Below are 25,360 nucleotides of genomic sequence, written 5' to 3'. Positions count from 1 at the left end.
ACTTTGGTAAGGGAGAGACCATTCTGTTGGGCTCTATCTCTGCCACCAGGAGAGCTCTGCCATCATGCAGTACTGGAATGGTCCCTGACAAGGACTGACTGTCATCATGCAGCAAGCCACGTCATTTTGTCTACTCGGTTCTTTAGTGCCCTTCTAGGGGTGGCCATTAACACTTAATTCACATTTAGTACCTGCTCTCAAAGGTCATCCACAGGCCTTTACGGTAGACTAGCTTGTCTCTACTTTCCCAGTCCTTTTCTTCCCAGGTCCTTCACCAGACATCTACACTATTGGCCACTGAATGGAAATCTATGCCTATTCTTACCTTGGGCTACTTCTCCTTGCACACAAATTGAATCACTAAATATACTGCTCATAGCTCTATTGGGAAGCATTTCCTTTTCTACTGTTTTTCAAGGTTACCCCTATATGTATCTGTAATGCAGCCACCTCCATTTTCGGCTTGCACACATGAACTGAGACAACCCATGTATAAACCAGCTTAGATGTTCTCCTGATCTTTCAGTTGATTATAGGGTCTCTTCATATAGCCATGAGAGCAGGTCAGGGAAAGGCACCAGTGCAACTATGGGTGACATGAGGGGGTCTGAGCTACCTGTAGCCTATTCTGTCCTGCTTGAACTTGATCCAGGTGTACTATTTTCATCTCATGACAGATTGTTGCTGGGCTCATTCGAATCTATGATGTGATGAGTCTGACAGAATCCAGCTCATTATGAGCATTTTTGAATACACAGTCATTTGGCATCTTACGGTTGAGCATTCCATCTCTACAAGGGCTCAGAAATATGTCAAAGGCTGTTTCTCAAACACTATAATTCCTAGCGTGGATTTCATGGCCTTGTTTCAGAATCCTAGGAACCTATATTGTGACTCTCCCGCTGGGGCTTGTCATGAGTTCTATACTGCGTCTTCTCCTACCATCTATACCTCCAACACCATAGGATTGCTGCAGTGTCCTTTCCTGGTCTGGGCCCAATTCAATGCTGGCAGCCTTCTTTGTTATACAGGACATTACGTACAGAACTCAAAGAGGCCTGCCAGCCCTATCCCTCCTTCTTTTTGATAGGGGATGTAAGAGACAGCAATTTGTCTTTTAGTTTTAGTCCTGATCCCTGACTATGGGATCTCCTTAGTGGCTGATCTCTGAATCTTATCAAAGGTTATCTCTTATTCTCTGGGATATGTGTGTCTGATTAAGACCTCCAACACACCAGCCACTTCTTGTGTTTCCCGTCCAGTCAACATGATGCCATCAATATAACAGATAAGTGTGGTGTTCAGAGGGATGTGGACAGTCCAGATATCTTTGTACTGTATTATGACATAGAACAGGAAAGTTAACATAGCCCTATGGAAAGACTATAAGTAAATATTTTCTATCTGTCTCCAAATACTTGTGATCATGTTTTAAAATCAGAAAAGAAAACAATGTGTTTGCCAAGTCAATGGCTGCATACCATGTTCCCCAGACCTTATTAAGATGCTTTAGCAATATAATTACATCTAGAAGAGCGACTGGATCATTGCAACTACTCATTTAAGTCTATACTAGTCTACAGTCATTCTCCAGAATTCATCCACTTTCTGTAGGGTCTGGTCTGGAGAGTTAAATAGATTTCTGATACGGACAACCAACTCCACAGTCTCTAGGTCTTTATTAGTACCAGTACCCTCCACCATTTCCCTGGGAATTTGATATGGTTTTTAGTTTACTATGTTGGCCAATGTTGTAGGCGAGAGCAATTTCAAATTTATATTTGGCTTTCCCCACGTGGTGGTTTTGATCTCACAGATCTGGTACAGGCATTACTCTAATTGCTGTGTGTATACACACACACACTCACACACACACACACACACACACACAGCAATTCCAGTGATGCACTTAGGGACTGGGGAAATTATTGTTTAGTGGCTCCTGGATGCAGTGAATACACTAAAAGGTATAACTCCATATATTAAATGGACATATAGGCTTCCCCTTCAAAGTGGGAATGTGATGATGTGATGCTGTGATGATGCTTTAGGTCTCCCAAATATCAATGTCAACTTAGAACCTGTGTCTAATAGTCCTCTACATGGCTGGATATTTTCCTTTCCACAGAATACTGTCACCCAAGTAAATGGCTATAGGTTTCTTTAGGCGAAGACTTAAGGGAATAGATACAGTACCTATTTGCCTTGACATTATAAGATTCTTCCTTTTAGAACTGTGATCACCTCTTCAGTTAATGACACAGAAACTTAAGAAGAAGTCTTTTTTTGCTCATTTGTTTTGTTTTCAATGAGAAACTAGTTTTAGTCTCCCGTTCTTCAGTTCCCATTCCTTTGGTTATAGATGATAAGAACTCTCTATCTGACTGCCTGTCTACTTTGTCTCTAAGACCACCACTGAGTTGAATAGCTCAACTACTTTCAGTGGATCATGGCCCCTTATCCCTCCCTTCCACATTCTGCTCATTTTGGTAATTGTGGCTTCCTGGTTTGTGGCCATCAGGTGCTGTCATCTGGTCTTTGTTTCTTCAGTCCCCTATTATCCCTGTGGCTATTAATGTTCCTCGTTCTGGGACTGTATCCTCCACCAACATTTATGGCTGACAGAGGAGGCCACAACTAAATTCTTGGGGATTCTGGTGCCCATTTTACCAGCACATTCCTGATGGTCTTGGGGAATGGTGCATCCTCTGGGTCCTTTCCTGCAACAGATCTTGCAAGTTTCTGGCATTGTGTCAGAGAGCCATTCCATCATGCCCTCTTGTCAGCTTCTTTACTCCCTCTTCCAACACCTGCCAGGGCAAGTCAGGATTTCCACTTTGTTGAGATTTGGCTGACATTTTATTCCAGTAACCCTAGAAGCAAGTTTACACTTTATCTGAGAGGTAGTCAGTTGTGTATCAAATCCTGAGTCCTAAGAGCAAGGGCCCCCGGGTGAAGAAGTTCTTTCTTCTTGAGTCTTATATCCTGGCTCCCTTGATCAAATACCTCAAAATCCAATCCCAGGGTACTCCCCTAATCTCTGGCAAGTACATGTCAGCTAATTCCAGAAACTATTTCATCCTCTGGTCTCTTTCCCCTCTTATTAGGACCACCATGCCCTCAGCTTTTTCAGACTGGGATTTGACAGTAGTGATTTACCTAATGGCCAGAAGAGGAGGTAGAGGCGTTTCCTGACAGGACATCTGTTGTGCTGTAGTGGAGATACTTCTGCAGCATATTCTAGCACAGTGGGAGTGGTAGACCTCATGAAGGAAGGATGGGCCAACTCTGCAAAGAGGGTATAAGGGTAGACATACCATAAACATTGACAAAGGCATCAATCCAGTTGTTCCTACCTCCTCTTTCAGGATCCCAGAACTTTTCCACCAGAGCCTTGACTTTCATGTACTAACCTGCCTTGGCTGAGGGTTCTGACATCTCTAGAGCTCTTAGAAACTTTGATCATTTGGTCTTCTGCTGGCAGCTCTATTGTATTTGTCCTTCCACTGAAGGACAAGGGCCTTTTTGTGAGCATCCCCCCCCTGTCTCTCCTACCACCATTAACTGTCTGTTAGCTACCCTCAACTACTCATTATCTTTCTGTAGGATATCAATGTACTTTTATAATAATCAGCTAACCCCAAATTTGCTGTCTTGCTGTCTTTCGTAAGACATTGTTTCTTCCATGTTTTTCAAATGTCTGCAGCATCACACCTGACACATTATTATCCCATTTCATGACATTGATTCAGGTCACTGTCAGTGCAATCTTTAGCAATTGAGACCCCACATGACACCACATGTCAGGGACTATTCATGTCCTATCTACCAAGCAGGAGACATCCTCTCATCTGCTGAGCAATGAGTGAGTCATTCTCAAGTCTTGTTCTTACCACCTATTTTCTCAGATTATAACTGTTATCATTTGTGTTAGTCCAAGCAGCAGCAGATTCAAATAACTTTTTGGAAGAAATGCCTGTGAGATAAAATAGGGAGGAAGCAGGGAGTTAGAAGAGCCATGAGAGCTCAAGTAATTCTAAACCTAAGTGAAGGAGAAGAAAAGAGTATTGGGTGAAATCATCTTGGACCACTGTGCAATCTGATGAACTCAGCAAAGCCACTGGGGAGTCCACAATGCTCATTAGAGAAGTTTTTTGCATCCCAGGGTTGGCACTGTCTTTGTATCACTGAGGTGCTTACTCACTTGCTGGCAACAATCCATGGGAAGTACGGTGTCCATTCAAACATGGTGATGGATTTTGGAGAGCCACAGCTGGGACCTTGGTCAGTTACACTCCTTCTAGTTGGAGTTCTGCAACATGTGCACTCATGGCCATCAAAATACCTTTTTTTTTTTTTTTTTTTTTTTAAATCAGGGTCCATACCCAACATAGAGCCTATCATGGGTCTTGAATTCATGACCCCGAGATCAAGACATGAGATCAAGAGTTGGACCCTTGACCAACTGAGCCACCCAGGCACCCCCCAAAATACACTTATATAGGTTCCTCCTGTGACTATGCTATGAAATTAACCTAGATTTCAGTCTTGTAAAAACTGAACCTTGACCCAATATCAATAAAGCATTTCTATGAAGTTATTATAAATATTCATGAGCATGTGATTTTTGCAGTCTCACATAGCCCTGCCCTAAGAATTTCAGGATGGTTTAATGTTTTGCTGTTGCCATCTTGGAATTCTTAATAATATTTCAACAAATGGGTTGCTATTTCATTTTTCATTAGATCCTGCAAATTATATAGCCAGAACTGTCAGCCCTACCAGAGAAATGTAGTCCATCAGGAGTGAAAAATAATGGGACCTTTTGGCTAAAATATTGTTTGTTCTCTTCAGAGATATTCCAGAAAGCTTTTTTGCAGCTGTTTAACTCCACTCTGAAAAAGTTTCCCATTTTCAGAGACCAATCATCAGCTCATTTCTGTTGAGATATTTGATACTTATATTTCCATTGGATTCTATACCCCTTTAAATCACTACTATTTATGAGAACACAACTTCTGTTCTGTAGATCCAACAAAACAGCTTGAATGCAGTAGCCAGCATTATCACACTCAATTACATAGCATTCGAATTCCTTTTAGTAAGCCAAAGGGCAGTTTACGGTTAGAATAAATACATCTGTCTACACTTACATAAATATTATAGGTCAAATAAAAAAATCCATGATGGGGGGAGGGAAAGCTAACCATATCTGTAGAAAAGACTTAGATGAATATAGGGGAATGTTTTCATTGCCTGGGTTTGATCATTTAGACTCTTGTTTCAGATTTTCTTACAAGGCCTAATCAGCACTTTCCCACTGGTGAGTAAGTGAGTTACAGTTGGCCAGTGGATCCTTTCCAGAATCTTAAAAGTTATTGGACAGTCATTGTCACATCAGACAGTTCAACTCCAGCTCCTCTAGCAAAAGGAGCAGGAAGTACTAACCCAAGTCTAACTATAGACAGTATTCTTCAGAAAATCTCTTAATAGGAAAATTCATGATAATCATAACAATAATATTGTACACTCATGTCCTGAAGCTAACTTTGTCTGCCTTTGGCCAAAAGAGGGTACTTAGAAGACAAAAAGTAGCCCTCATGACCATCAGTTAAGCTGGCTTAACTCTAACAGCTGGGCCATGGTGTTCTGCTGGACATAATGAGTGTCACAGAGCATAGCAGACAAGGCCACTCTGTGACAGTGATGGGGCAAAACAAAAACAAATCCACTTGTTTTTATGGAATTTTATGGAGTCAGGTCTGACTGAGCACAGCCAAATTGAAGAACTAACTGTCCAAGTCACAAAATGACCAGACATTCCCATCCTTTAGCAACATGAATGATGGGTGTTTCTTGACCAATTGTAACTTTATCTTCATTCTCCTGACTTGAGATAAAAAATTACTGAGATACCATAGAATTGTCCTTATTTCCTGACAGCACTTAATTCAGAGAAAAAATATGGTTCTTGAACTTTCTCCAAAATCATGAAACATAAGCCCCCAACTCTACAATGCTCCTCACCATGGTCTATATTCTCTCTTATAGCAATGTGTCAGTAAACCCAACTTAGTCTGACTACAGGTATGTTTCTGGTGGGCTACAGCTAGAGGGGACTGAAAGTTCTGATCAGCTTTTAAATTTTGACTAAATCTTTATTTGTATGATAAAGATAGAAATGTAAAGGCAGGGATTGTGTCGATTTTGTATACGTTGTATTCACAAGGCCCGTACAAAGCCTGGTATTTTGTAATCTATTAATAAATACTTGTAGAATGAATGGAGAAGAAAGGAAATCTGAGAATAGAAAAAACAATATATTTAACTTGAAAATGGTGAAAAAATGATCCTTTTTACTTTATAAAACTCCATAAGCAAATTTCACTAAATATGACAAGCCTAGAATCAATATGCTTATCTTATACTTACCTTAAAAACATAGCCTTTACAATGGAATATTATTTGGCCACAAAAAGGAAGAAGTACTGATATACACTACAGCATGAATGAAGCTAAAGATATAATTTATATACCTACTTATATTCATATAATTCACTCAACTATTTAAATGGGTGAATTATTTGGATCTAAGTATGTAAGTATATATAACATATATAAGTATATATATAGATATAGATATTAGTATATAAAGTATGCAAATTATATCTCAAGAAGGCTATTATCAAAAAAAAATCAAAATGACTACTAATAGAGCATTTTCCACCTATTAGAAATGATACTCTTGAGGTTTTTAATGATGTGGAAACACTATTAATATAATGCTATGCAAAATGGCAAGGCATGGAAATAAATATACTTTGTTTTGTAAAATATATTTATACACACAGAGAATAAAAGGAAGTACCCTTAAGGTTAATGCTATTTATATCTGTGCTTCAAGTAGTTTTTATTTTTCATAGCATAGTTTTCATATTTTCTAAATATTCCATAATGAGATGATATTACTTATAATCAGAACAATATTACAGAAATATTTGGCTAAAATACTATGATTTTTGTCTTGACACAGCTTTACTGTAAAATAGGAAAAAAAAAAAAAGCTTTGGCTTCTTTCAAGGTAACCATGCCTCACAGAGGACACAGGAAATATATATACATGAAAATGTCTTTTTTTTTTTTTTAACACATAATGATCACTTTCTCAAGAGATGGCTTGCCAGGAATTAACACTTTCAGATGGCATTTATTGATGGCAATTGGGTCAAATTTACTCACAGAGTCAAAGAAAAAATTCTAATTTTTCATAACTCATCCTAAGAATAATATGTCCTAAAGAAGGCAGGATTCAAATGTTTGTCATTCCACTTACAAATTCCCAGAAGCAAAAAAACAAAACAAAACAAAACAAAACAAAAACCCTGCTTTTACAAAAATGCAAACTCTTCTTTAAAACATAGTTTAAGAAAATCTCAAGTGGTATATAAAAATGTCAAATGTAAACTACATGACTTTTGTAGAGAAAATTTTGAAAGATAAAATGACATGTATTGAAGAAAGGGAAGTTGAAATTATTAACGAAGGTGAAGCTGGAGAAAATGTGAGGTCTAGGGTAAGAAGGAATAGGAAAGGAGCAAGAGTTTTGGTAAATAATTTAAAAAGTAACATTATGTTACAGGATGCAATTGGCTACTAACGTAGTCATTCAGAAGTGTATAGAGAAGGTGAGCAGCACGATCTACCCTCAAGAAACTTCATAGTTGTTGGGGATACTAAACAAAGACAGATTCAAAAATACATAGGATGTGTCAATAGCGAATTTACACAATGATTAAGAATAGACACTAAGAATACAGAGCAAAAGAGTGGGAAGTAGCCCAGCCATTCAGCTCCTAAAGGACATTTAAGTCCCCTTGGAACCCAGAAATAGATTTTATTCTCTTTGGATATTCTTGAATAATCTTAACTGACCTAGCTGCCTTAATTCAACAGTTCTCTTTTCAGAAGTGTTCGTAAGGACTTCTTCCTGCCTAGTCACCTCTGCTTCTGGTTCCCTGCTTCCCATAACTTGGTTTCCACCCTGATTTTAATTCTGCCTAGAAACTGGTAGATGTTAAGGACTGAATGCTTGTGCCCCCTAAAGTTCATATGTTGAAGCCTCAACTAGTGTGATGACATTTGGACACAGGGCTTTAGGGAGGTAATTGGGGTAAGAATACGTATGTCAGGAGGGTGGGGGCTTCGTGATGGGATTAGTGCCCTAATAAGAAGAGACAAGAGAGCTTGCTTGATCCCTCTTTCTCTCTGCAATGTGAGGACACAGCCAGAAGGTGTCAGTCTACAAGGCAGAATGAGAACCTTCCCCAGAACCCAACCCAGCTGTTACCCTCAGACTTTCTGCTTCCAGAATGGTGAGAAGTAAATTTCTGTTAAGATACCTAGTTTATGGTATCTTGCTAGGGCAGCCCAAACTGACTTTCCCCATTGCCCCTTAAAGAATTGCCCCAACCCAGCTGGTACCCTCAGACTTTCTGCTTCCAGAATGGTGAGAAGTAAATTTCTGTTAAGATACCTAGTTTATGGTATCTTGCTAGGGCAGCCCAAACTGACTTTCCCCATTGTTTTAGGACATTTTAAGTATTGGAACTTTGGTAGAAAAATATTGAGAAAATGAAACAGTAAAATGTGATACTTTTATAAAATAACCAGTATAATTAGTGTGTCTGTACCTAGTGTGATTAGTGTGTCTGTCAATTTTGTAAAATGCCACAACCAAAAGCAAGAGTGAGCCCTGGTCCCTCCTTGATAACGTATCTTATATAAATTTTCTATCCTGATTGCTTGAAACCAGTTTTAGGTTAATTGAATATTTCATTCTCTTAAAACAGAGATGAGGAAAAGCATTTTCCTGTATGCTATCTGCTTGTTATCATCACAATAAAATAAGAAAAACCTGAAGAAATAACCACCTTGATATTTTTTCATTTCTAAAACATTAATTAACATTACTTTTGAAAATCCGTCTTAGAAAGACATTTTTTTTGCATATTGAACTGCACTCATTTAAGTAGTCAGCATAAATCACTCTTCCTATATGATTTATATGATTGAACTTCATAAAACTGCCTTTTGTAGTAAATTAGCTTGGCAGGCACATGGGGCGATCACGTTCTTAAAACTTGATTCTTGTTCTGTTGTATTACTGAAGTTTTTCAGCTGCACTGATGTGTTTCTGGAAATGGATGCTGTGAAACTTTTCAGAATCAAACCATGTGTGTCAGGCTCCATGGTGAGGAACTTGAGGTCCTTACCCAAGCATGCCTGCAGGAGCTGGTGGAGAAGATGTAATTTACTTCCTAAGAAGCTGGCTGTACCCATCAGAATGCTGGCAGTCCACCTGTCCTGGCATTTAACACAGTGCTTGTTTTCCAAACCCAAGAAATATAAAGTTCTGTCTCTAATTAATAGTAGAGACTACCTATTATCCAAGTCCTGGAAGGAATTATCCAGCTGCTTGGTCTGGCATAAAGTGTCTATCAAAGTCTTGGTGGAAAGAAAAGACACTTCCCAAAGGCAATTTAGGAGACAAACTGTATGACCACTTTTCTAAGTAATTTAAGTGAATCCTTTGGATCAAAATATCGTATTATGGCTGCATATTTCATGACAGTGCCTGAGCGTATAACAGATCTACCTTCACCGGACTATACTTTAATGGGCAGCTTTGGACTTCTGAGCAAAGCCATAGAGATCTGGGAACTGAAGTCACTGTTAAGAGCTGAGAGAGTTAGGAGATGTCACATTTTCCTGTTCACTTTGAATTCTAAGCTATGTAGTTAGGACTTGTCTTGATACTGAGCTAAGGTGTGGTATAATTTTTCTCCTTTTAATTCTGTTTTGTTCCTTTCTGTGTTGTTATTTTTATTGTGTTCCTCTTCCTCTGTAACTCTCGTCAAATCCTTTTTTTTCCTTTATAATGGGAAAGTAGAAATATATGATAATTTGGTTTTTAAAATTAATGTTGATTTTGCACCACCCCCAGTGCTCTATGCAATATGTACCCTCCCTAATATCCACCACTAGGCTCTCCCATGCATGGAGTACTGGGTGTGGTGAATAAACAATGAATCTTGGAACACTGAAAAAATAAAATAAAATAAAATAAAATAAAATAAAATAAAATAAAATAAATGTTGAAAATAAGAACCATATAAAGTTAAATTGATTCATTATATTTTAAAGATTTAATCCCATAGATCCCTCTCAGGAAAGAGAGAAATCAGCACTCATCTCAGCCAATGATGTAAGGTGTCCTACCCCAATCTTCCTCACACTGACAGTAAAACAGGCATTACCAAACACTGAGAATCCTGCTGGTAAGAGACAAAAAATGATTATGGCTCCTTTTTCTTCTCAAAAATATGTAACACATCATGAAATCTAAAGGGAGTCATAACTTTTCCAAAAGGAGCAACATGAAGGTTCAGGACATTGTACTTCAGTGTGCACAAAGCTTTAACATAGACCTTGATACTATTTCTGTGGACTTACCAGTATGGAATGGAAGACTCTGGCCTATTATTTCATCTAAGCTTTACATACAAAGATAGATGAAAAATTGCTAGGTTCACACACTCTTTTCAGTATTATTGAATTTTAATATGTTGATTTTATTTAATTTATAATAAAAGAGGAAAGAAAACAGCTTCATGAGACAAAAGGGAGTTGGGCTTATGCTAATATATAATGTAGATTTTTACAACTTGTCATTTTTTTCTACTCATTTGACATTTTCCCAAAATGTCCAAAATGCTGAAGGAAAAAGTACATGAGTGATAGGTCAAAATTGTTGCTTTTCTTGAATTCAGGGCATTGCAAGGTAGGACTTCCCCTATACTGACATTTTCATTAGGATTGAGATTTGTAGAACACTCAAGATAAAGGAAAAGTTAGGAGATTGCTCAGAAGACCACAGACCATGTAACCAAGAGCCACTCTCTGCACTTTTCCTTGGCTAGACATCTCTATTCTGCCTTTCTCTTATTTATCTCTGAATGCTTCCTTTCTGCCATGAATCCTATGGATGAATGTTGAGCCCTTTCAAAAGAGGAGCTAGTTGCCAGGTGGTGAATTTTTTTTTTTTTAATAGAAAGGAAGAGATTTTCCTTATAAAATTTCTTACAGTTGTCCCAGGTGTTTGTATTTCATGATGCTATATCTTTGGATTTCTCTTAAAATATAGTCAGTAGGGCATAAAAGCTGTATTTAATCTTTGTTAGAAAAATTAATGTGCCATTTCTAGTTCTCAATTGTTGTGTTTTAAATTGAAATACACAGCACACTTGATTTGGAGCCACACTTGAATTTAGTTCATTTTACTTGTTTTTTTTTTTTTTTTTTTTTTTTTGGTGCCAACTTGGGCATATTCCATAATAATACCATAGACATGAAAAGAGCAAGTGGACCAGAATAAAGGTAGGAGCTGTGCGTTCCCGTTCCTCTTGAGTTTGTACAAGCCTGAGAGCTTATAGAAAGTTCTTGCTTAGAAGTGTGCCTTCTTATGCCCTCCCTGACAGAGCTATTCTATCTTATCCAGAAAGTTTACCTTCTTCCACTGAGCCATCAATTTCAGGAGTGTATAAAATATTAAAAGCGGAAAAGTGGACAACCTCCTAGCCTTCCCACTCAGAGGTTGTAAACCATAATGAGAAGACATCAAACAATCAGACAACACATGGTGAGAGTTTTTACACAGAATGATTGTTTCTAGAAATTTATATAAAAATTATTCACAAAAGACAGTCTTGTAGAATTCTTGATATTTCACAAAAATTGCAAACAATGTCCATGTGAAAAATTTTGACAATAGAAAATAAGTACATGCATCAGATGGGGTACTTTTCTAGTAAGTTCTTCCCCACTTTTCTAATAAGATTACCTTCCCCACTTTCCTAGTAACATTACCTATATCCTGAATCTCATGTTCTCTTTGTATTGGTTTTATTCTCTCTTTTCTGATTCAGATCTTCCAATAGCTTCTTTCTTTTCTTTTCTTTTTTTTTTAAGATTTTATTTATTTATTTATTTCACAGTCAGAAATCACAAGTAGGCAGAGAGGCAGACACAGAGAGAGGGGGAGGCCGGCTCCTTGCAGAGCAGAGAGCCCAATGCGAAGGCAGAGACTTTAACCCACTGAGCCACCCAAACAGCGCCCTTCCAATAGCTTCTTGAGAAAAGATGCAGAGAAAGGACACAAAGAAAGTTACTTCAAAAAAATATTTTGTGCTTCTGAAAATGGCTTTAATCTATACATTCACTTAGTATTTTGATTGGATATTGAATTCAGTTTGAAAGACATTTTCTGTTAGAGTAGGTACCATTTTGTTCTTCATTCAGCATGTCCTAATGTTGCCTTGAAAAGTCCTATGCCATTATCATTTCTCATCCTTTGCATATCTTATGTTAGTGTTTTGAAATTTCAGTCATATGCCTTCATGGGATTACTCCTTAATTTTGTTACACTTGGTTTTTAGAGGACCCCTTTAAAAATCTAGAGTTCCAAGTCTCTCAGTTCTGAAGAGTTTTGTCGTATTTTTTTCTAATATCTCCCCTCCCCACCTCTCTCCTTGTCTTGAATGGGGCATTTGACTTCCTGGACTGATCATCTAATTTTCTTAATTTTTCCTTACAAGTTTGCATCTCTTTCTACTTATGTTTAATCTCATGAGAAATTTCCTCAATATTATTATTCAATTATTATTATTTTTATTTTTGCTATCACATTCTTTGAATTTCAGGAGCCCTTTCTTTCTTTAGATTGTGTTTTTATAATGTTCCATATACTCAGTATTAAAGTACTTCGATTCTTCTATCTCTAAATGTCTTTCCTATTTTCATTTGTCTTTTACAGATGCATTCTGTGCAAAGTTTTAGTATATATGGGATAATAGAAAAGAACAACACCCGAAACACCTGGTGGAATGCAAATAGTAAAGAAACCTCAAATTGACTTCAAATATATATGATCACTTTAATAAATAAATTGGAGGAAGTGTTTGATGAATTCAGTATTGATTCATGGATCTAAAATAAAACAAAACAAAACAAAAAATTATAAACATCCTTGACCTCAAATATGATATCTATGAGGTATCGTTTTGGAGACATCATAGTTAATGGTGAAATGTTGAAAGTATTTCCTTTAGGGTATCTGGATGTCTTAGTCATTTAAGAGGCCTACGTTTGATTGGCTCAGGTCGGATCTCAGGATTATGGGATCAAGCCCTTTGTTGGGCTCCGTGTTCAGTGTGGAGTCTGCTTGAGGATCTCTCTCTCTCTCTTCTCCTCCCCCTGCTGTGTCCTCTCTCTCTCTCTTTCTCTCTCTCAAATAAATAAATAAAATATTTAAAAAACATTATTCTTTTCAGATCAACAAGAAAACAAGAGTGATAGTATTTTTATTCAACATTATTCTAGACAAGCCAGTACAACAACAAATGCCAATGATAATAAGATTAAAAAAAAATGAAGTCATTCATTTTATTCCTTATATCTAAATAAACTGCAAATGAATCAAATACTTAAAAAATACAAACATCTGGGGGCGCGTGGGTGGCTCAGTAGGTTAAAGCTTCTGCCTTCAACTCAGGTCATGGGATCGAGCCCCACATCGGGCTCTCTGCTCAGCAGGGAGCCTGCTTCCTCCTCTCTCTCTGCCTGCCTCTCTACCTCCTTGTGATTTCTGTCTGTCTAATAAATAAATAAATCTTTAAAAAAATACAAACGAGTAAATCTTAAAAAAAATACAAACGTTTGTAAAGTCATGAGATCACTTTTTAAAAAAAGATTTTATTTATTTGACATAAAGAGATACAGCAAGAGAGGTAACATAAGTAGGGGAAGTGGGAGAGGGGAAAGCAGGCTTCCCCGTGAGCAGGGAGCCAGATATGGGGCTTGATCCTAGGACCCTGAGATCATGACCTGAGCTGAAGTTAGATGCTTAAGGACTGAGCCACCCTGGCAACCCTTCTTTATGAGCCTAGAGTAAAGAAGTTTTCTTAAAACTAAGTCAGTGGCAACAAATAATAACTTCAACCACATTAAAATGATAATCTTCTGGATGGCACGTGCACACACACACATACACACAGATAATTTAATTAAAATTGACCCAGCTTTTGCCTCTGGGAGTCAATGCTGTGGATATATGTATACTCTCCAAATGACATTATGAGATTATCTGTAATAATAACATCTTGAAAGTGTGTATTAAAATGGAATTATTATTATTATTGAAAAAAATGTTATTCTCTGATAACATTATATTCAGGGTATACTGGTAAGTTAATAAACCAAGACGCAGAACAGTGTATATGTGTGTGTGTGTGTGTGTGTGTGTATACATAACAAGCCAATTTTGTGCAAGAAAAGGACAAATTAATAACATGTATGCTATGCATCTTTATAATTGCACAAAGAAACATTGAAAGAACACCCAAGAAAATAATGAAAGTAGTTACCTATAGAAGGTGGAAGTGAACAAGATGGGTGAAATACTTCTTTAATTTGAACAATTAACAAATTGGAAAGAAATATTTTGTCAAACATAAAGAATTATTTTAAAGCTATAGTAATAAATGCAGTATAATCATAGCACAGAGATAGACACATAAACCAATAGAACAAATAAGGAATTCAGAAGCACAGTTGTGTACAGATAGATATTTGATGGTGGTGGTATGGTAGGAAATGTTCAGATTCACCATGTTTCTACGTGCTTCCCCACATTTCTCTCACTCTGTCACTTAGACTGAAGCTATATGACTAGTTCTGAAAAATAAGCCATAAGTAAAAGTGATATGTGTCACTTGTAGGCCCAGGCAGTTATATAGAGAGACAAATGAGAGGCCACTAAGGTATGGTAACATTCAGTGTCTTGTTCTGGGTAGATGGTATAAAGATTTCATGGTATTATTTTTCCTTAAAATATACATATACTGTTGGGGCACCTGGGTGGCTCAGTGGGTTAGAGCCTCTGCCTTTGGCTCAGGTCATGATCCCAGGGTCTTGGGATCGAGCCCCATGTTGGGCTCTCAGAGAGCCTGCTTCCCTTCCTCTCTCTCTACCTGCCTTTCTACCTACTTGTGATCTCTCTCTATTGAATAAATAAATAAAATCTTAAAAAATATATATACATATACTGTTTTGTATATGCTTTCGTATTAGAGTTCTCGAAATAGACCAATGGGAGACATATGTGTATGTCTTCATGATACATATTTCTTATAAGGAATGGCTTACAAGATCATGGGGTCTGAGCAGTCCAAGATTGGCAGTCAGCAAGCCGGGGACCCAGGAGGGTTGATGGTGTAAGTTCCAGTCTGTGTCTGGGTCAGAAAGCAGAGCAAGACCAATGTTCCTGCTTGAAGACCATCAGGCAGAGACAAAAAATTCTTCCTTACTCAGTCTGTTTGGTTCTATTCAGGACTTCAAAGATTGGATGAGACCCATTCACAATCCCCATTGGATTTGGCAATTTGCTTTACTCAATCTACTTATTCAAATGTTAATCTCATCTAGAAAGGTCATCACTGATACCCAGAATGGTGTTTGATCAAATATCTGGACACCCTGTGGCCTGAAAAAGTTGACACCTAAAATTCACTACCACAAATACACCTTTGTCAATGGGAACTCATAAACGTCTCCTTAACCAATACTTGGTCTCTAAATGAAGGTAATAACAAAGTCATACCTCTGCCTAAAATGATACAAAGCTCTTCTGTACAATCAACAACACAGGGTCTTTCCCAGAAGAGAAGGTAATATTCTTGAGTAATGCTACCCTGCATCTTGATATGCTTCAACTTAAATGCTGTGATGTAAATTCAACAATACATAAATACCATGATGAAAGTCCACACATTTTATATTACGTTATAAGGGAATAAAAGAGGGAAGAAAGTAAAAATATTGGTTAGTATATGTGTTAGCTCAGGCTACTATAACAAAGCACCACAGACCTAATGACTTAGAAACAATAGATATTTATTACCCATAGTTCTAGAAGTCTAAGATCAGGGAGCCTGCGTCATCATGTTTTGTGAGAGCTCTCTTCTGGGTTGCATGAAGATTGCTGATTTCCTGTATTTTTCAAGTGATAGAAGTAGAAGTAGCTGGATCTCTGGCTTCTTCTAAAGAGACAAATCACATTCATGAGGGCTCTGCCCTCATGACCTAATAACCTCCCATAGGACACATCTCCAAATATACAAGGAAATCTTTTTTTTTTTTTAATTTTTATTTATTTGTTAGAGAGAAGGAAGGAGAGAGAGAGAGTGAGCATGAGTGTGGGGGAGGGGCGGGAGCCCAAAATCTGTCTTGATCCCAGAACTCTGAGATCATGACCTAAGCTGAAGGCAGATGCTTAACTGACTGAGCCACCCAGGCATCCCTACACTGGGAATTCAAGTTTCAACATATGAATCTTTTTCTTGTTGGGGGAGACAAGCATTCAGTCCATTGTGCTACACACACACACACACACACACGCACAGAGGCACATACACACAAACATAACAAAATAAGAAGGAAAAACTCATGACAATTGTGGTATTCATTTCTACATGATGGTAGCTGGTATTTATACCCATCTTCTTCCACTGCCCATTCTGTATTCCCTTTGCCTTCAGCAAACAACTCAGCTGGTCATGGGGTTTTTACATGGTGGAGTGATTTTAAACCTTCATTCCTGAAGGGTCTTGATCATTAGTGGTTCTGCCTGTATTGGTTGTTGTAGTTTTCCATTGACTTTAGTCACAAGTCATGGTAATGCTAAATGAAACCCTAAAGGATCTCCTGTATTCCTGACCTTGCTTCCATTTTGAAGTAACAGTTCAGTTTTCCCCAGGTAGTCAGGATCAATCACCCCAGACAACACTGTAACTCTCTTCTCTGCCTGTTAATTCAGAGGCATGAGGAGCCAAAAATTACCAGATGCCAGCCCTAACTTCAGTTCAGTGGAATCATTGCTGGGTCTCCTGGTAGAAGCATTCCTGACTCTGGAGCTAAACACTAGGCCTAACGACTAGGTCAGAGTCAAGAGAACAAGAAGCAGAAGTTTTGCTGTTGGGTCACTAGGGGTGAAACTGAGTAGTGCCACTCTCATTTCTACCCCTAGATTCCTGGACCTATGAATCCTGGCTATGGGAGAACAGGTATCTTTTTGGTTGTAGGAGGGATCAGAAGGGATATGTCCACGTGCCCACACTCTTTACTACTGGAAATAAGGTCATTCTAATCTTTGGATTTAATTAGATTAGCGACCCATTCCAGTAACCCCCAAATGAATTCAGAAAACTCATCTTTAATATTCTGTTCCTCTAGAACAACTCTCAGTACTATATCTGTATTAGTCAGAGTTCTCCAGAGAAACAGAATCAGTAGCAGATATCTATGTAGATACCTGCCTCTATCTCTAGCTCTCCCTAAACAAAGATATTTATTATAAGAAATTGGCTCACACAATTGTGAATACTGAAAAGTCTCAAGATCTAAAGTTGGCAAGCTGGAAATCCAGGAAAGCCAGTGGTGGTGTAGTTCCAGTCTGAGTCCAAAGTCATGAGAATCAAGAGAGCCAATGGTGCATATTCCAGATGGAATTTGAATCCAAGGGTAGAAGACTAATTTCCCAGTTTGAAGAAAATCAAACAGAGAGTTGAATTCCTTACTCAGTTTCCCCCCCCCTTTTTTTTTCTTCCTATTCAGTCCTTCAGAGGATTGAATATATGCTTCCATATTGGGGTGTGCAATCTTTCATATTCCATATTGAATACATGCTTCCAGTTGGGTGTGCCATCTAAGTTTTACTTAGTCTAATAATTCAAATGTCAATCTCATCAAGAAACAATCTCACAGACACACTCAGAAAAACGTTTACCCAAATACTTGGCATCCCATGGCCCAGTTAAATTGACATATAAAATGAACCATCATAGCTTTCTTATATCTTTGTTGTTTTTTCACAATTCTTTGTGAATTATACACATTAGAATGGGTGATGGATAATTTCTCACAAATGTTCCAGGCAAAGAAACTATTATCACTTAGTGTTGTTTTCATATCATATTATGTTTCATTAGTTGGTACACAAAAGATTTCTTTTCTACAATGTTTTCATTATAGAGTTAACATTTTTGACAACATGAAATTATTTACTTTATTCCTTTAATGATTTTTAGCTTAAAATATTTTATATGATATTATAATTTCCACTTGTTTTCCTTTGTTAGTGTTTTCCTGATAAAGATTTTGCTTTTTATTTTATTTCCAAATTACATGTGTAATTTATAATAAACACTACTTTTAAAAGCATTTAATTTAATTATCAAATTTTACTTTTTTTAATGGGCAATATATTTCATAGTCAAAATTTACTATCAAAGTAGTACGAATGACTTTACTTCTGCCATTTTGTCTTATACTTCTTGTTTTATTTACTTTGTTTTATACTTTATTTTGTTTTATTTGTTCTTGTTGTCTTGGCCCATTTGCTTTTATTATGTAAACTCTCTTTTTTATTGTTATTTTGTTGAGCAATTTAGAAGCTAGAGATCCTGCCTTGAATTCTATATAGTTTTTCAAAGCTGTTTTTGGTGGTGGTGTTAGAGATGGAGGTAGAAGTAGGTACTGGAGGTGGTGTTGGAGGGGGTGGAGATAGGTAACAGGAAGTGGCAGAGGAAGGAGGTAGTGAAAGTGGGTGGAGGTGGTGGAGGTGGAAGTGGTGGAAGTGGGGGTGGTGGTGGAGATGGTGGAGGTGGTGATGGAGGTGGTGACAGTGGTGCTGGTGATGTGGTATGTATATGTATGCATGCACATAAAGAAAAAATTGAAGTGACTGTTTCTATAAAGGTTAAGATTTCTACAAAGATCAGGTCTCAGCAAGGAAACACATGGTCTGATGAGCAAATGGAGGCCCGAGAGAGGCTTCAGTGCACTCCCTCACTCAGGGTCTAGAAGAAGTAAGGGGAGCCTTTAGCAGGTAGGATTTGCTTCAAAGTACAGCTGCTGGTTGCTTGATTCAGTTCACAGGAGAGCTTCAGCATGAATGCAATTGTAGGTAAAAAAGACTCTATAAGCTTTTTAGATGTTATTGAGTGGAATAATATTTGAATCTTTAAAAGTGCAAGGCTTATGATTTCAATGTGTTAGAATGCTCAGGCAATGTGATAGTTTTAAATTGTTAGGCCAGGCCTGGGTAGGCATTTGTTGTCCCAAATCCTGGATTTGTGTCAATGACTGAGGAGACTCTCCTGGGATTCATGTGGTTTGTCCACAACTCTAGTTACATGGTCCAGGATGGACTTGGGAATGACCAATTCACCTGCAGAAGAAGACATCCTTAGGAGTCAGGTTTCTCAGGCCTAAATTTCTTGTAAAGACCCAGTGGAATCAGACAAAGGTTTCAGGACTGAAAATGTATGCTGGAGAGAAAAGGTGGAACTGGTGACAAAGGTGGTCGCCATGACATATTTCTATTCTTGGCCAAAAGAGTGCAATGGATCAAACGTGGCTCTAAAAGAGGTATAAGATGCACCAAGAGACTCCCCACCCCAACGTCTGGCAAATATGTACAAAATTACAAAAAACTGGCAAAGGTCCCATGAATTAATTTCAAGGTAGGAGAATGTTTTCCCTCTTGAATGTAAGTTCTCAGGTTTTGTCTTCTTGATCAAATAGCATCCCATTGTGGCAAAAGTCAATATGGTTTTCTTCTTCCCTTTGACATTTGTGTGCCTGCTATGGTTTTTGACAACATTAAGCATTGAATCCCATGAAGATAATTTGGCTAGGGTGATAACTTAGAAGCTAGGGATGACTTGTTCTCTAAACATTGTTGGTGTGGGGTTAGTGTTGAGATAGACAATAGTGCATTTCTTATTTGATCATTAAATGCTTTATAAACAAGACCCATGGGGTATATGGCATGAAATTAATCTAAACTGTGAGGCTCTGGAAATAATTAAACATATTCCACTGAGAAAGAGCTCAGGGTGCTGGGAGTACTTCACCACCACTCAGGTTAAAAGAACTGTCCTTCCTGACACTGAAGAAAATAAGAAAATTGAAGGATAATTATTAGACTTTAAATTGAAAATTTTGAACTCTGAAACCTCACTTGCGAAACTAAAAATGTTTGACTTTGGATTTTACCATTCTTGTGTTTTAACTGGGAAGAGTAAGATTTAAACTTTTAAATGTCTTTTTCAGAGTTTGATAGTGGGGGTAGATTCTCTTGGCATCTGTATAAAGTTAGAAATTTTTATTATTAGGTGATTTTTGTGTGTCTTATATTGAGTTTTGAAATGTCAGTCAGTTGCTTCTGGGTTAGAGGTACATAAATCCCACAGGTACAAGTCCATTGACTTGGTCCTTTGCTATAAAAAGAACGTCGACCAGGATCATAGTTAGGTGAGCTGAGCCAATATGTTGATAAATGAGGTATTGACTAAACCACAGATGGTGACAATGAAAGAAGTATAGTGAGTGGGGGAAGTAAATCCACATCTGGAGTGAGTCTCTGTTTATGTGAAAGCAAACTGAAGCTCTTTCCATAATGGAAAAGATCCAATATAATCAAACTTCCACTGGTTGGGTGGCTGCCCCCAATTTGTTATTTGTTGGTGCCAGTTTTAAAAATTACCACTGGCCTTTGCTATTAGCCATTTGGGCAGTCAGAACTGGTGAGAGTTAGATAAACTTTGTGATAGTTAGATAAAACTTGTGAAGAAAAAAGTCATGTTGTCCCCATAACCTCTGGCTCTGGCATCATCGCCATTTTGTTCATAAGCCCACTGAGATGGTACTGGCTGACTTGGAAAGGAACTAAATTTAGATCATCTTATACAACACTTCACTGAGAAGATCTTATGCAGTCATCCCTATGGGGAGTGTTTACATGAGACACGATATTCTTCCTCAGGAATATTCTTAAAAGTCTACATCTACCTATGTGTCAGTGTCTTCATAACCAATACAGTTATTCTTTCTTCCCATACCCCCAGCAATCCAGTCAAAATGTTAGTCACCGCCCATGAATCAGTATAGATACATAATTCTGATCATCTTTCCCTTCATTTAAAGTATTCAGACAGATAAAAGTTTTGTTCCATTCACCTTCCCTCTTCAAGAATATCTGTGACCCTATGGGACTCCTTGACTTCCTCGGTTTTGAACTCTTTATAAATCAGATTCAGTTTTTTTCTTCCTCTATCAATTGGTCATGGAGAACTCATCATTAAGCCATATATGAAATAATGGAGACATGGGATAACAGTAGACGTAGGAGCTCTGGAAGTATGAGTCAGATGCTCATAAAAATTACTTGTGCTTAAGCGTTGGACCCTTGATTTCTGCTCAGGCTCAGGTCATGATCTCAGGGTCCTGATATTGAAGTCCAAGTCAGGCTGGGAATAGAGCCTGCTTAAGATTCTCTCTCTCCCTCTCCCTCTGACAGACCCCTCCACCCCCTGATCTCACACATGCATGTTCTCTCTCTCTAAAATTAAATACACACACACACACACACACACACACACACACACACACACACATTACTTGTGCCTTTAGAACTGGATTTATCCTGATCTTGTTTATAACTTTTCTTCTTGATGATGTAGTACTACTATATTCACGCTCAAATTTATGACTCAGAGGATCAGAGAAAAGCTAATTCATGACAGGCATCACAGGTCACATGATCATGTGCTATCGCATGATCAGGAATTCAGACTGCTCCAGGATTTAGTAGTGAGCCAAGAACTGTTTCAAGTCTCTCTCTCTCTCTCTCTTTCTCTCTCTCTCTCTCTCTCTCTGTGTGTGTGTGTGTGTATGAGAGAAATATCTATATCTGTATCTCTCTCTCTATATATATATCTATATATATATAGATATATATAGAGTCCCCTGGACTTCTAAAACTTCCCCAAAGTGACAGACATCTATATATATAGATATAGATATATATAGATATATATAGAGTCCCCTGGACTTCTAAAACTTCCCCAAAGTGACAGACATCTATATATATAGATATATATATATATAGAGAGAGAGAGAGAGAGAGAGAATTTGTTTGCTGAGAAGAGCATCGGGGTGTCTGGGTGGCTCAGTTGGTTAAACATCTGCCTTTGGCTCAGGTCATGATCCTTGGGTCCTGGGATTGAGTCCCACATTGAAGCTCATTAGAAAGTCTGCTTCTCCCTCTCCCACTGACTCTCCCTCTGTTTGTGCTTTCTCTCTCTCTCTAATAAGTAAATAAAATCTTTTCTAAAAATCATCAATTCCTGTAAATCCCCAGGGTTCCACACAGTTCGTCTCCTTTCCAGATTTGTCACATGCTCTATAAAGACTTCTTAGCTCCCATGGATACTTTGAGTACAATTTATTTGCTTGGTTTTGAAGCCCAAATAGAAGAACACCTTGCACTCTAGCTTGGACCAGCTGGAAAGTTTTTTCTTTGAACCCCCATTCAAAGCTGCTGTTCTCATAGGATGTTTGGTAAATGGGTAAAAACAGATCACACAAAAATATTTGCCTAGAAAATCTAAAGAAGCATAAAAAGTTTTATGTCTCTTTCTTAGAGAAAAGAGGTAAAGATGGAATAAATTCTATTTCACATTATGTTGAAATACCTTTATCATCCAAAATCCCCTGGACTTCTAAAACTTCCCCAAAGTGACAGACATCTTTATTTTATTTTATTTTGTGAAATTCTATGCTGACTCACGTTTGTCTTACCGAGGAACCAACAGTGCCCACTATTTCTTGCTCACCAGGTATTATAGCTCTCTTTTGTCAGTAGTATGAACCAGCCTGTATCCTGTGGGATGCTGAAACAATGGGTCCTTGAAAAGTAAACAGTAACAGAGAGTCAGAAAATGGATGTAGTTCTAACCAGAATAGTGAAATGCATTAACTCAGGTCTAGCAATCACCACAGTGAAGGGTATTTCCCTTCACTGTTGTATGTTCACCTTGATACATAATTGCTGGGCTCTTGGGAGAGGCCAAGAGGAAGATCAATAGTATGCACATATGGCAGTGTCATAGGATCTCTGAGGGTAGCCAGACTCCTTTCCATTCAAGAACTTCTAGGTTTGTTTCTTTGTTTGGAAATGGGGTAATGGGTTGAGCCTCTCTGTCATTACAATTCAAATCTTATCATCACTCAGTAGATCAAGAGTTTTTATATTTTCAGTTACTTAGATAAAGTGGGACCTTAGGATACTTCCAATCCAGTTTGGTTTTAAGAATGTATAATTATATAACGATCACCACAGATCCCTCTGGTTAAAGCATTGTGGCTATCACTGTGGTTTTGCTGTCGACCACAGTTAACAGAAGCCACCCTATCTATCATTGTTGCATATTGTCCGTGACCTTTCTCACTTCTAGACCGATTTTCACTGGGAACCTCGACCCCAATTCAATAACAACATCCCCCATGGAGGTAGATGTTTACAGTGCTCCCACCGTATACTTACTAACCTTTAATCTTGAAGGACAAAAGTGTACAAGGTTAGGTTGAAGTGAACAGTCCATCAGTGATGACTTTCAAAGCATTGGAGTACCCATAGCCCATTTTTATTTGCTTCATGGTGCATGACTGGGTCCTCATAGTTAAAGGCACGACATGAGGAGATCAGAACACTCCTATTACTTGAATTTTGGCATAACTTAAGGAAGAAAGACAGACTCACAGACAAGTTCTATTTCAAAAGCAATAGAACTAGTCCATGCGTTGAATGTATAAACAAGCTGCTAGATTGGACTTATCTAAGATAACGAAAGTCGACAAGTTACTGTGAAGATATGGGCCCAGAGTTTTAGGATCATAGCAAGCCAATATGATCTACATGTCTGATCAGCAGGATAATCTGATGTTCTTAGTTAGTAAGTTTGGCATAGAGTTCAATGACATAAGGTTTCAAAATACCTCAAGTAACTCTGTTGAGCCAAGGATCAGAGAATAGTATTTCCCAAGGGTGGTGGTGTTCTTCTCCATAGAAGTGTTACAAGTTTCTACAGCACTTGGTCTTACCCCACCCTTTTAACACAGAGGGGATATACAATATTATATATTGTACTTGCTTGGTATTGACATTCAGAATGAGTTGATTTTCTGTGGTACAGAATGATAATATAAATAAATGTTTGTTCAAAGAGTCATAAAATTCTAGAGAATAGATATGCAGGGCTTATCTGGTTCAGCCCTCTGGTTACCAGCACAGAGATGAGAAAGATTTCCCAATCATCGGATTGAGTTCTACTATTGTATGTGAATTTTCCTCATCTTTTGCTCTATATCATGGCTGGGAAAAGTAGAAAATACACAATCAAACACTGTTGTATGGGTTCTATTAATGTTACCTTGAAAATCAGAACATTATGGTTATATTTTCAGATCAGCAAAACTGACAAAAGAAATACACTGACTGTACTAATAGTAATGTGCCACAGGTCATTTGAGACCAATGGATATATGATTTTGATAAGCAAGAATATTAAGATCATTTCTGTTAGAGATGGTGGATTCTTTGACTACTAAATTGTATTCTGTGTATTTTCTGTGCTGTGTAGCAATTTACCACAGATTTATTTGCTTTAAATACACACACACACACACACACACACACACACACAGCTATTATCTTTTTCTGTGGGTCAGGAGTGCAGGGATGGCTTAACCAGATCTCTTGCAAGGTGCAGTCAAGGTGTTGGTCAGGTTTGGGTTCTTATCTGGAGGCTCAAGTAGGAAAGGATCCCCTTGAAAGTTCCTGAGGTTGTGGGCAGAACTAATTTTCTTGTCGCTGTAGGACTCATAGCAGCTTACTTCTTTAAAGTGATCATAGAAGAGGGTGATGGTTAATTTCATGTTTCAACTTGGATAGTGTTTTGGGATGGCATTAACATTTAAATCCCTGATCTTTGGATAAAGCAGATGGTTCTCCATAGTGTGAGTGGGCTTCACCCAATCAGAGGAAGGCCTGAATAGAACAAGACTGGCCTCCTGGAACAAGAGGAGATTTTCCAGCAGACTGTCTTCTAACTTTACATGTATCAGAGGCTCTGTTGGGTCTCCAGCCTGTTGACTCACACTGTAGATTTGGCCTCACCAGCCTCCATAATTGTACAAGCTAATTATTTATAATTTAATAAGGATATTAAATATTCAAATCTAAATTAAGATATTTAATAAGGATAATTCAATAAAAATATAAATATATTTTTATATATTTATATATATCCTTTTTTTCTTTCTGAAAAGTCCTGATTAATAGAAGGATTAGAATCAGTCAACTACCAGGATGAACTCTTAAAAAATGTAAAATGTTTGGTAA

Source organism: Mustela nivalis, assembly GCF_964662115.1.
Source record: "Mustela nivalis genome assembly, chromosome: 1".
NCBI classification, from domain to species: domain Eukaryota; kingdom Metazoa; phylum Chordata; class Mammalia; order Carnivora; family Mustelidae; genus Mustela; species Mustela nivalis.
This window is presented reverse-complemented; position numbering follows the sequence as displayed.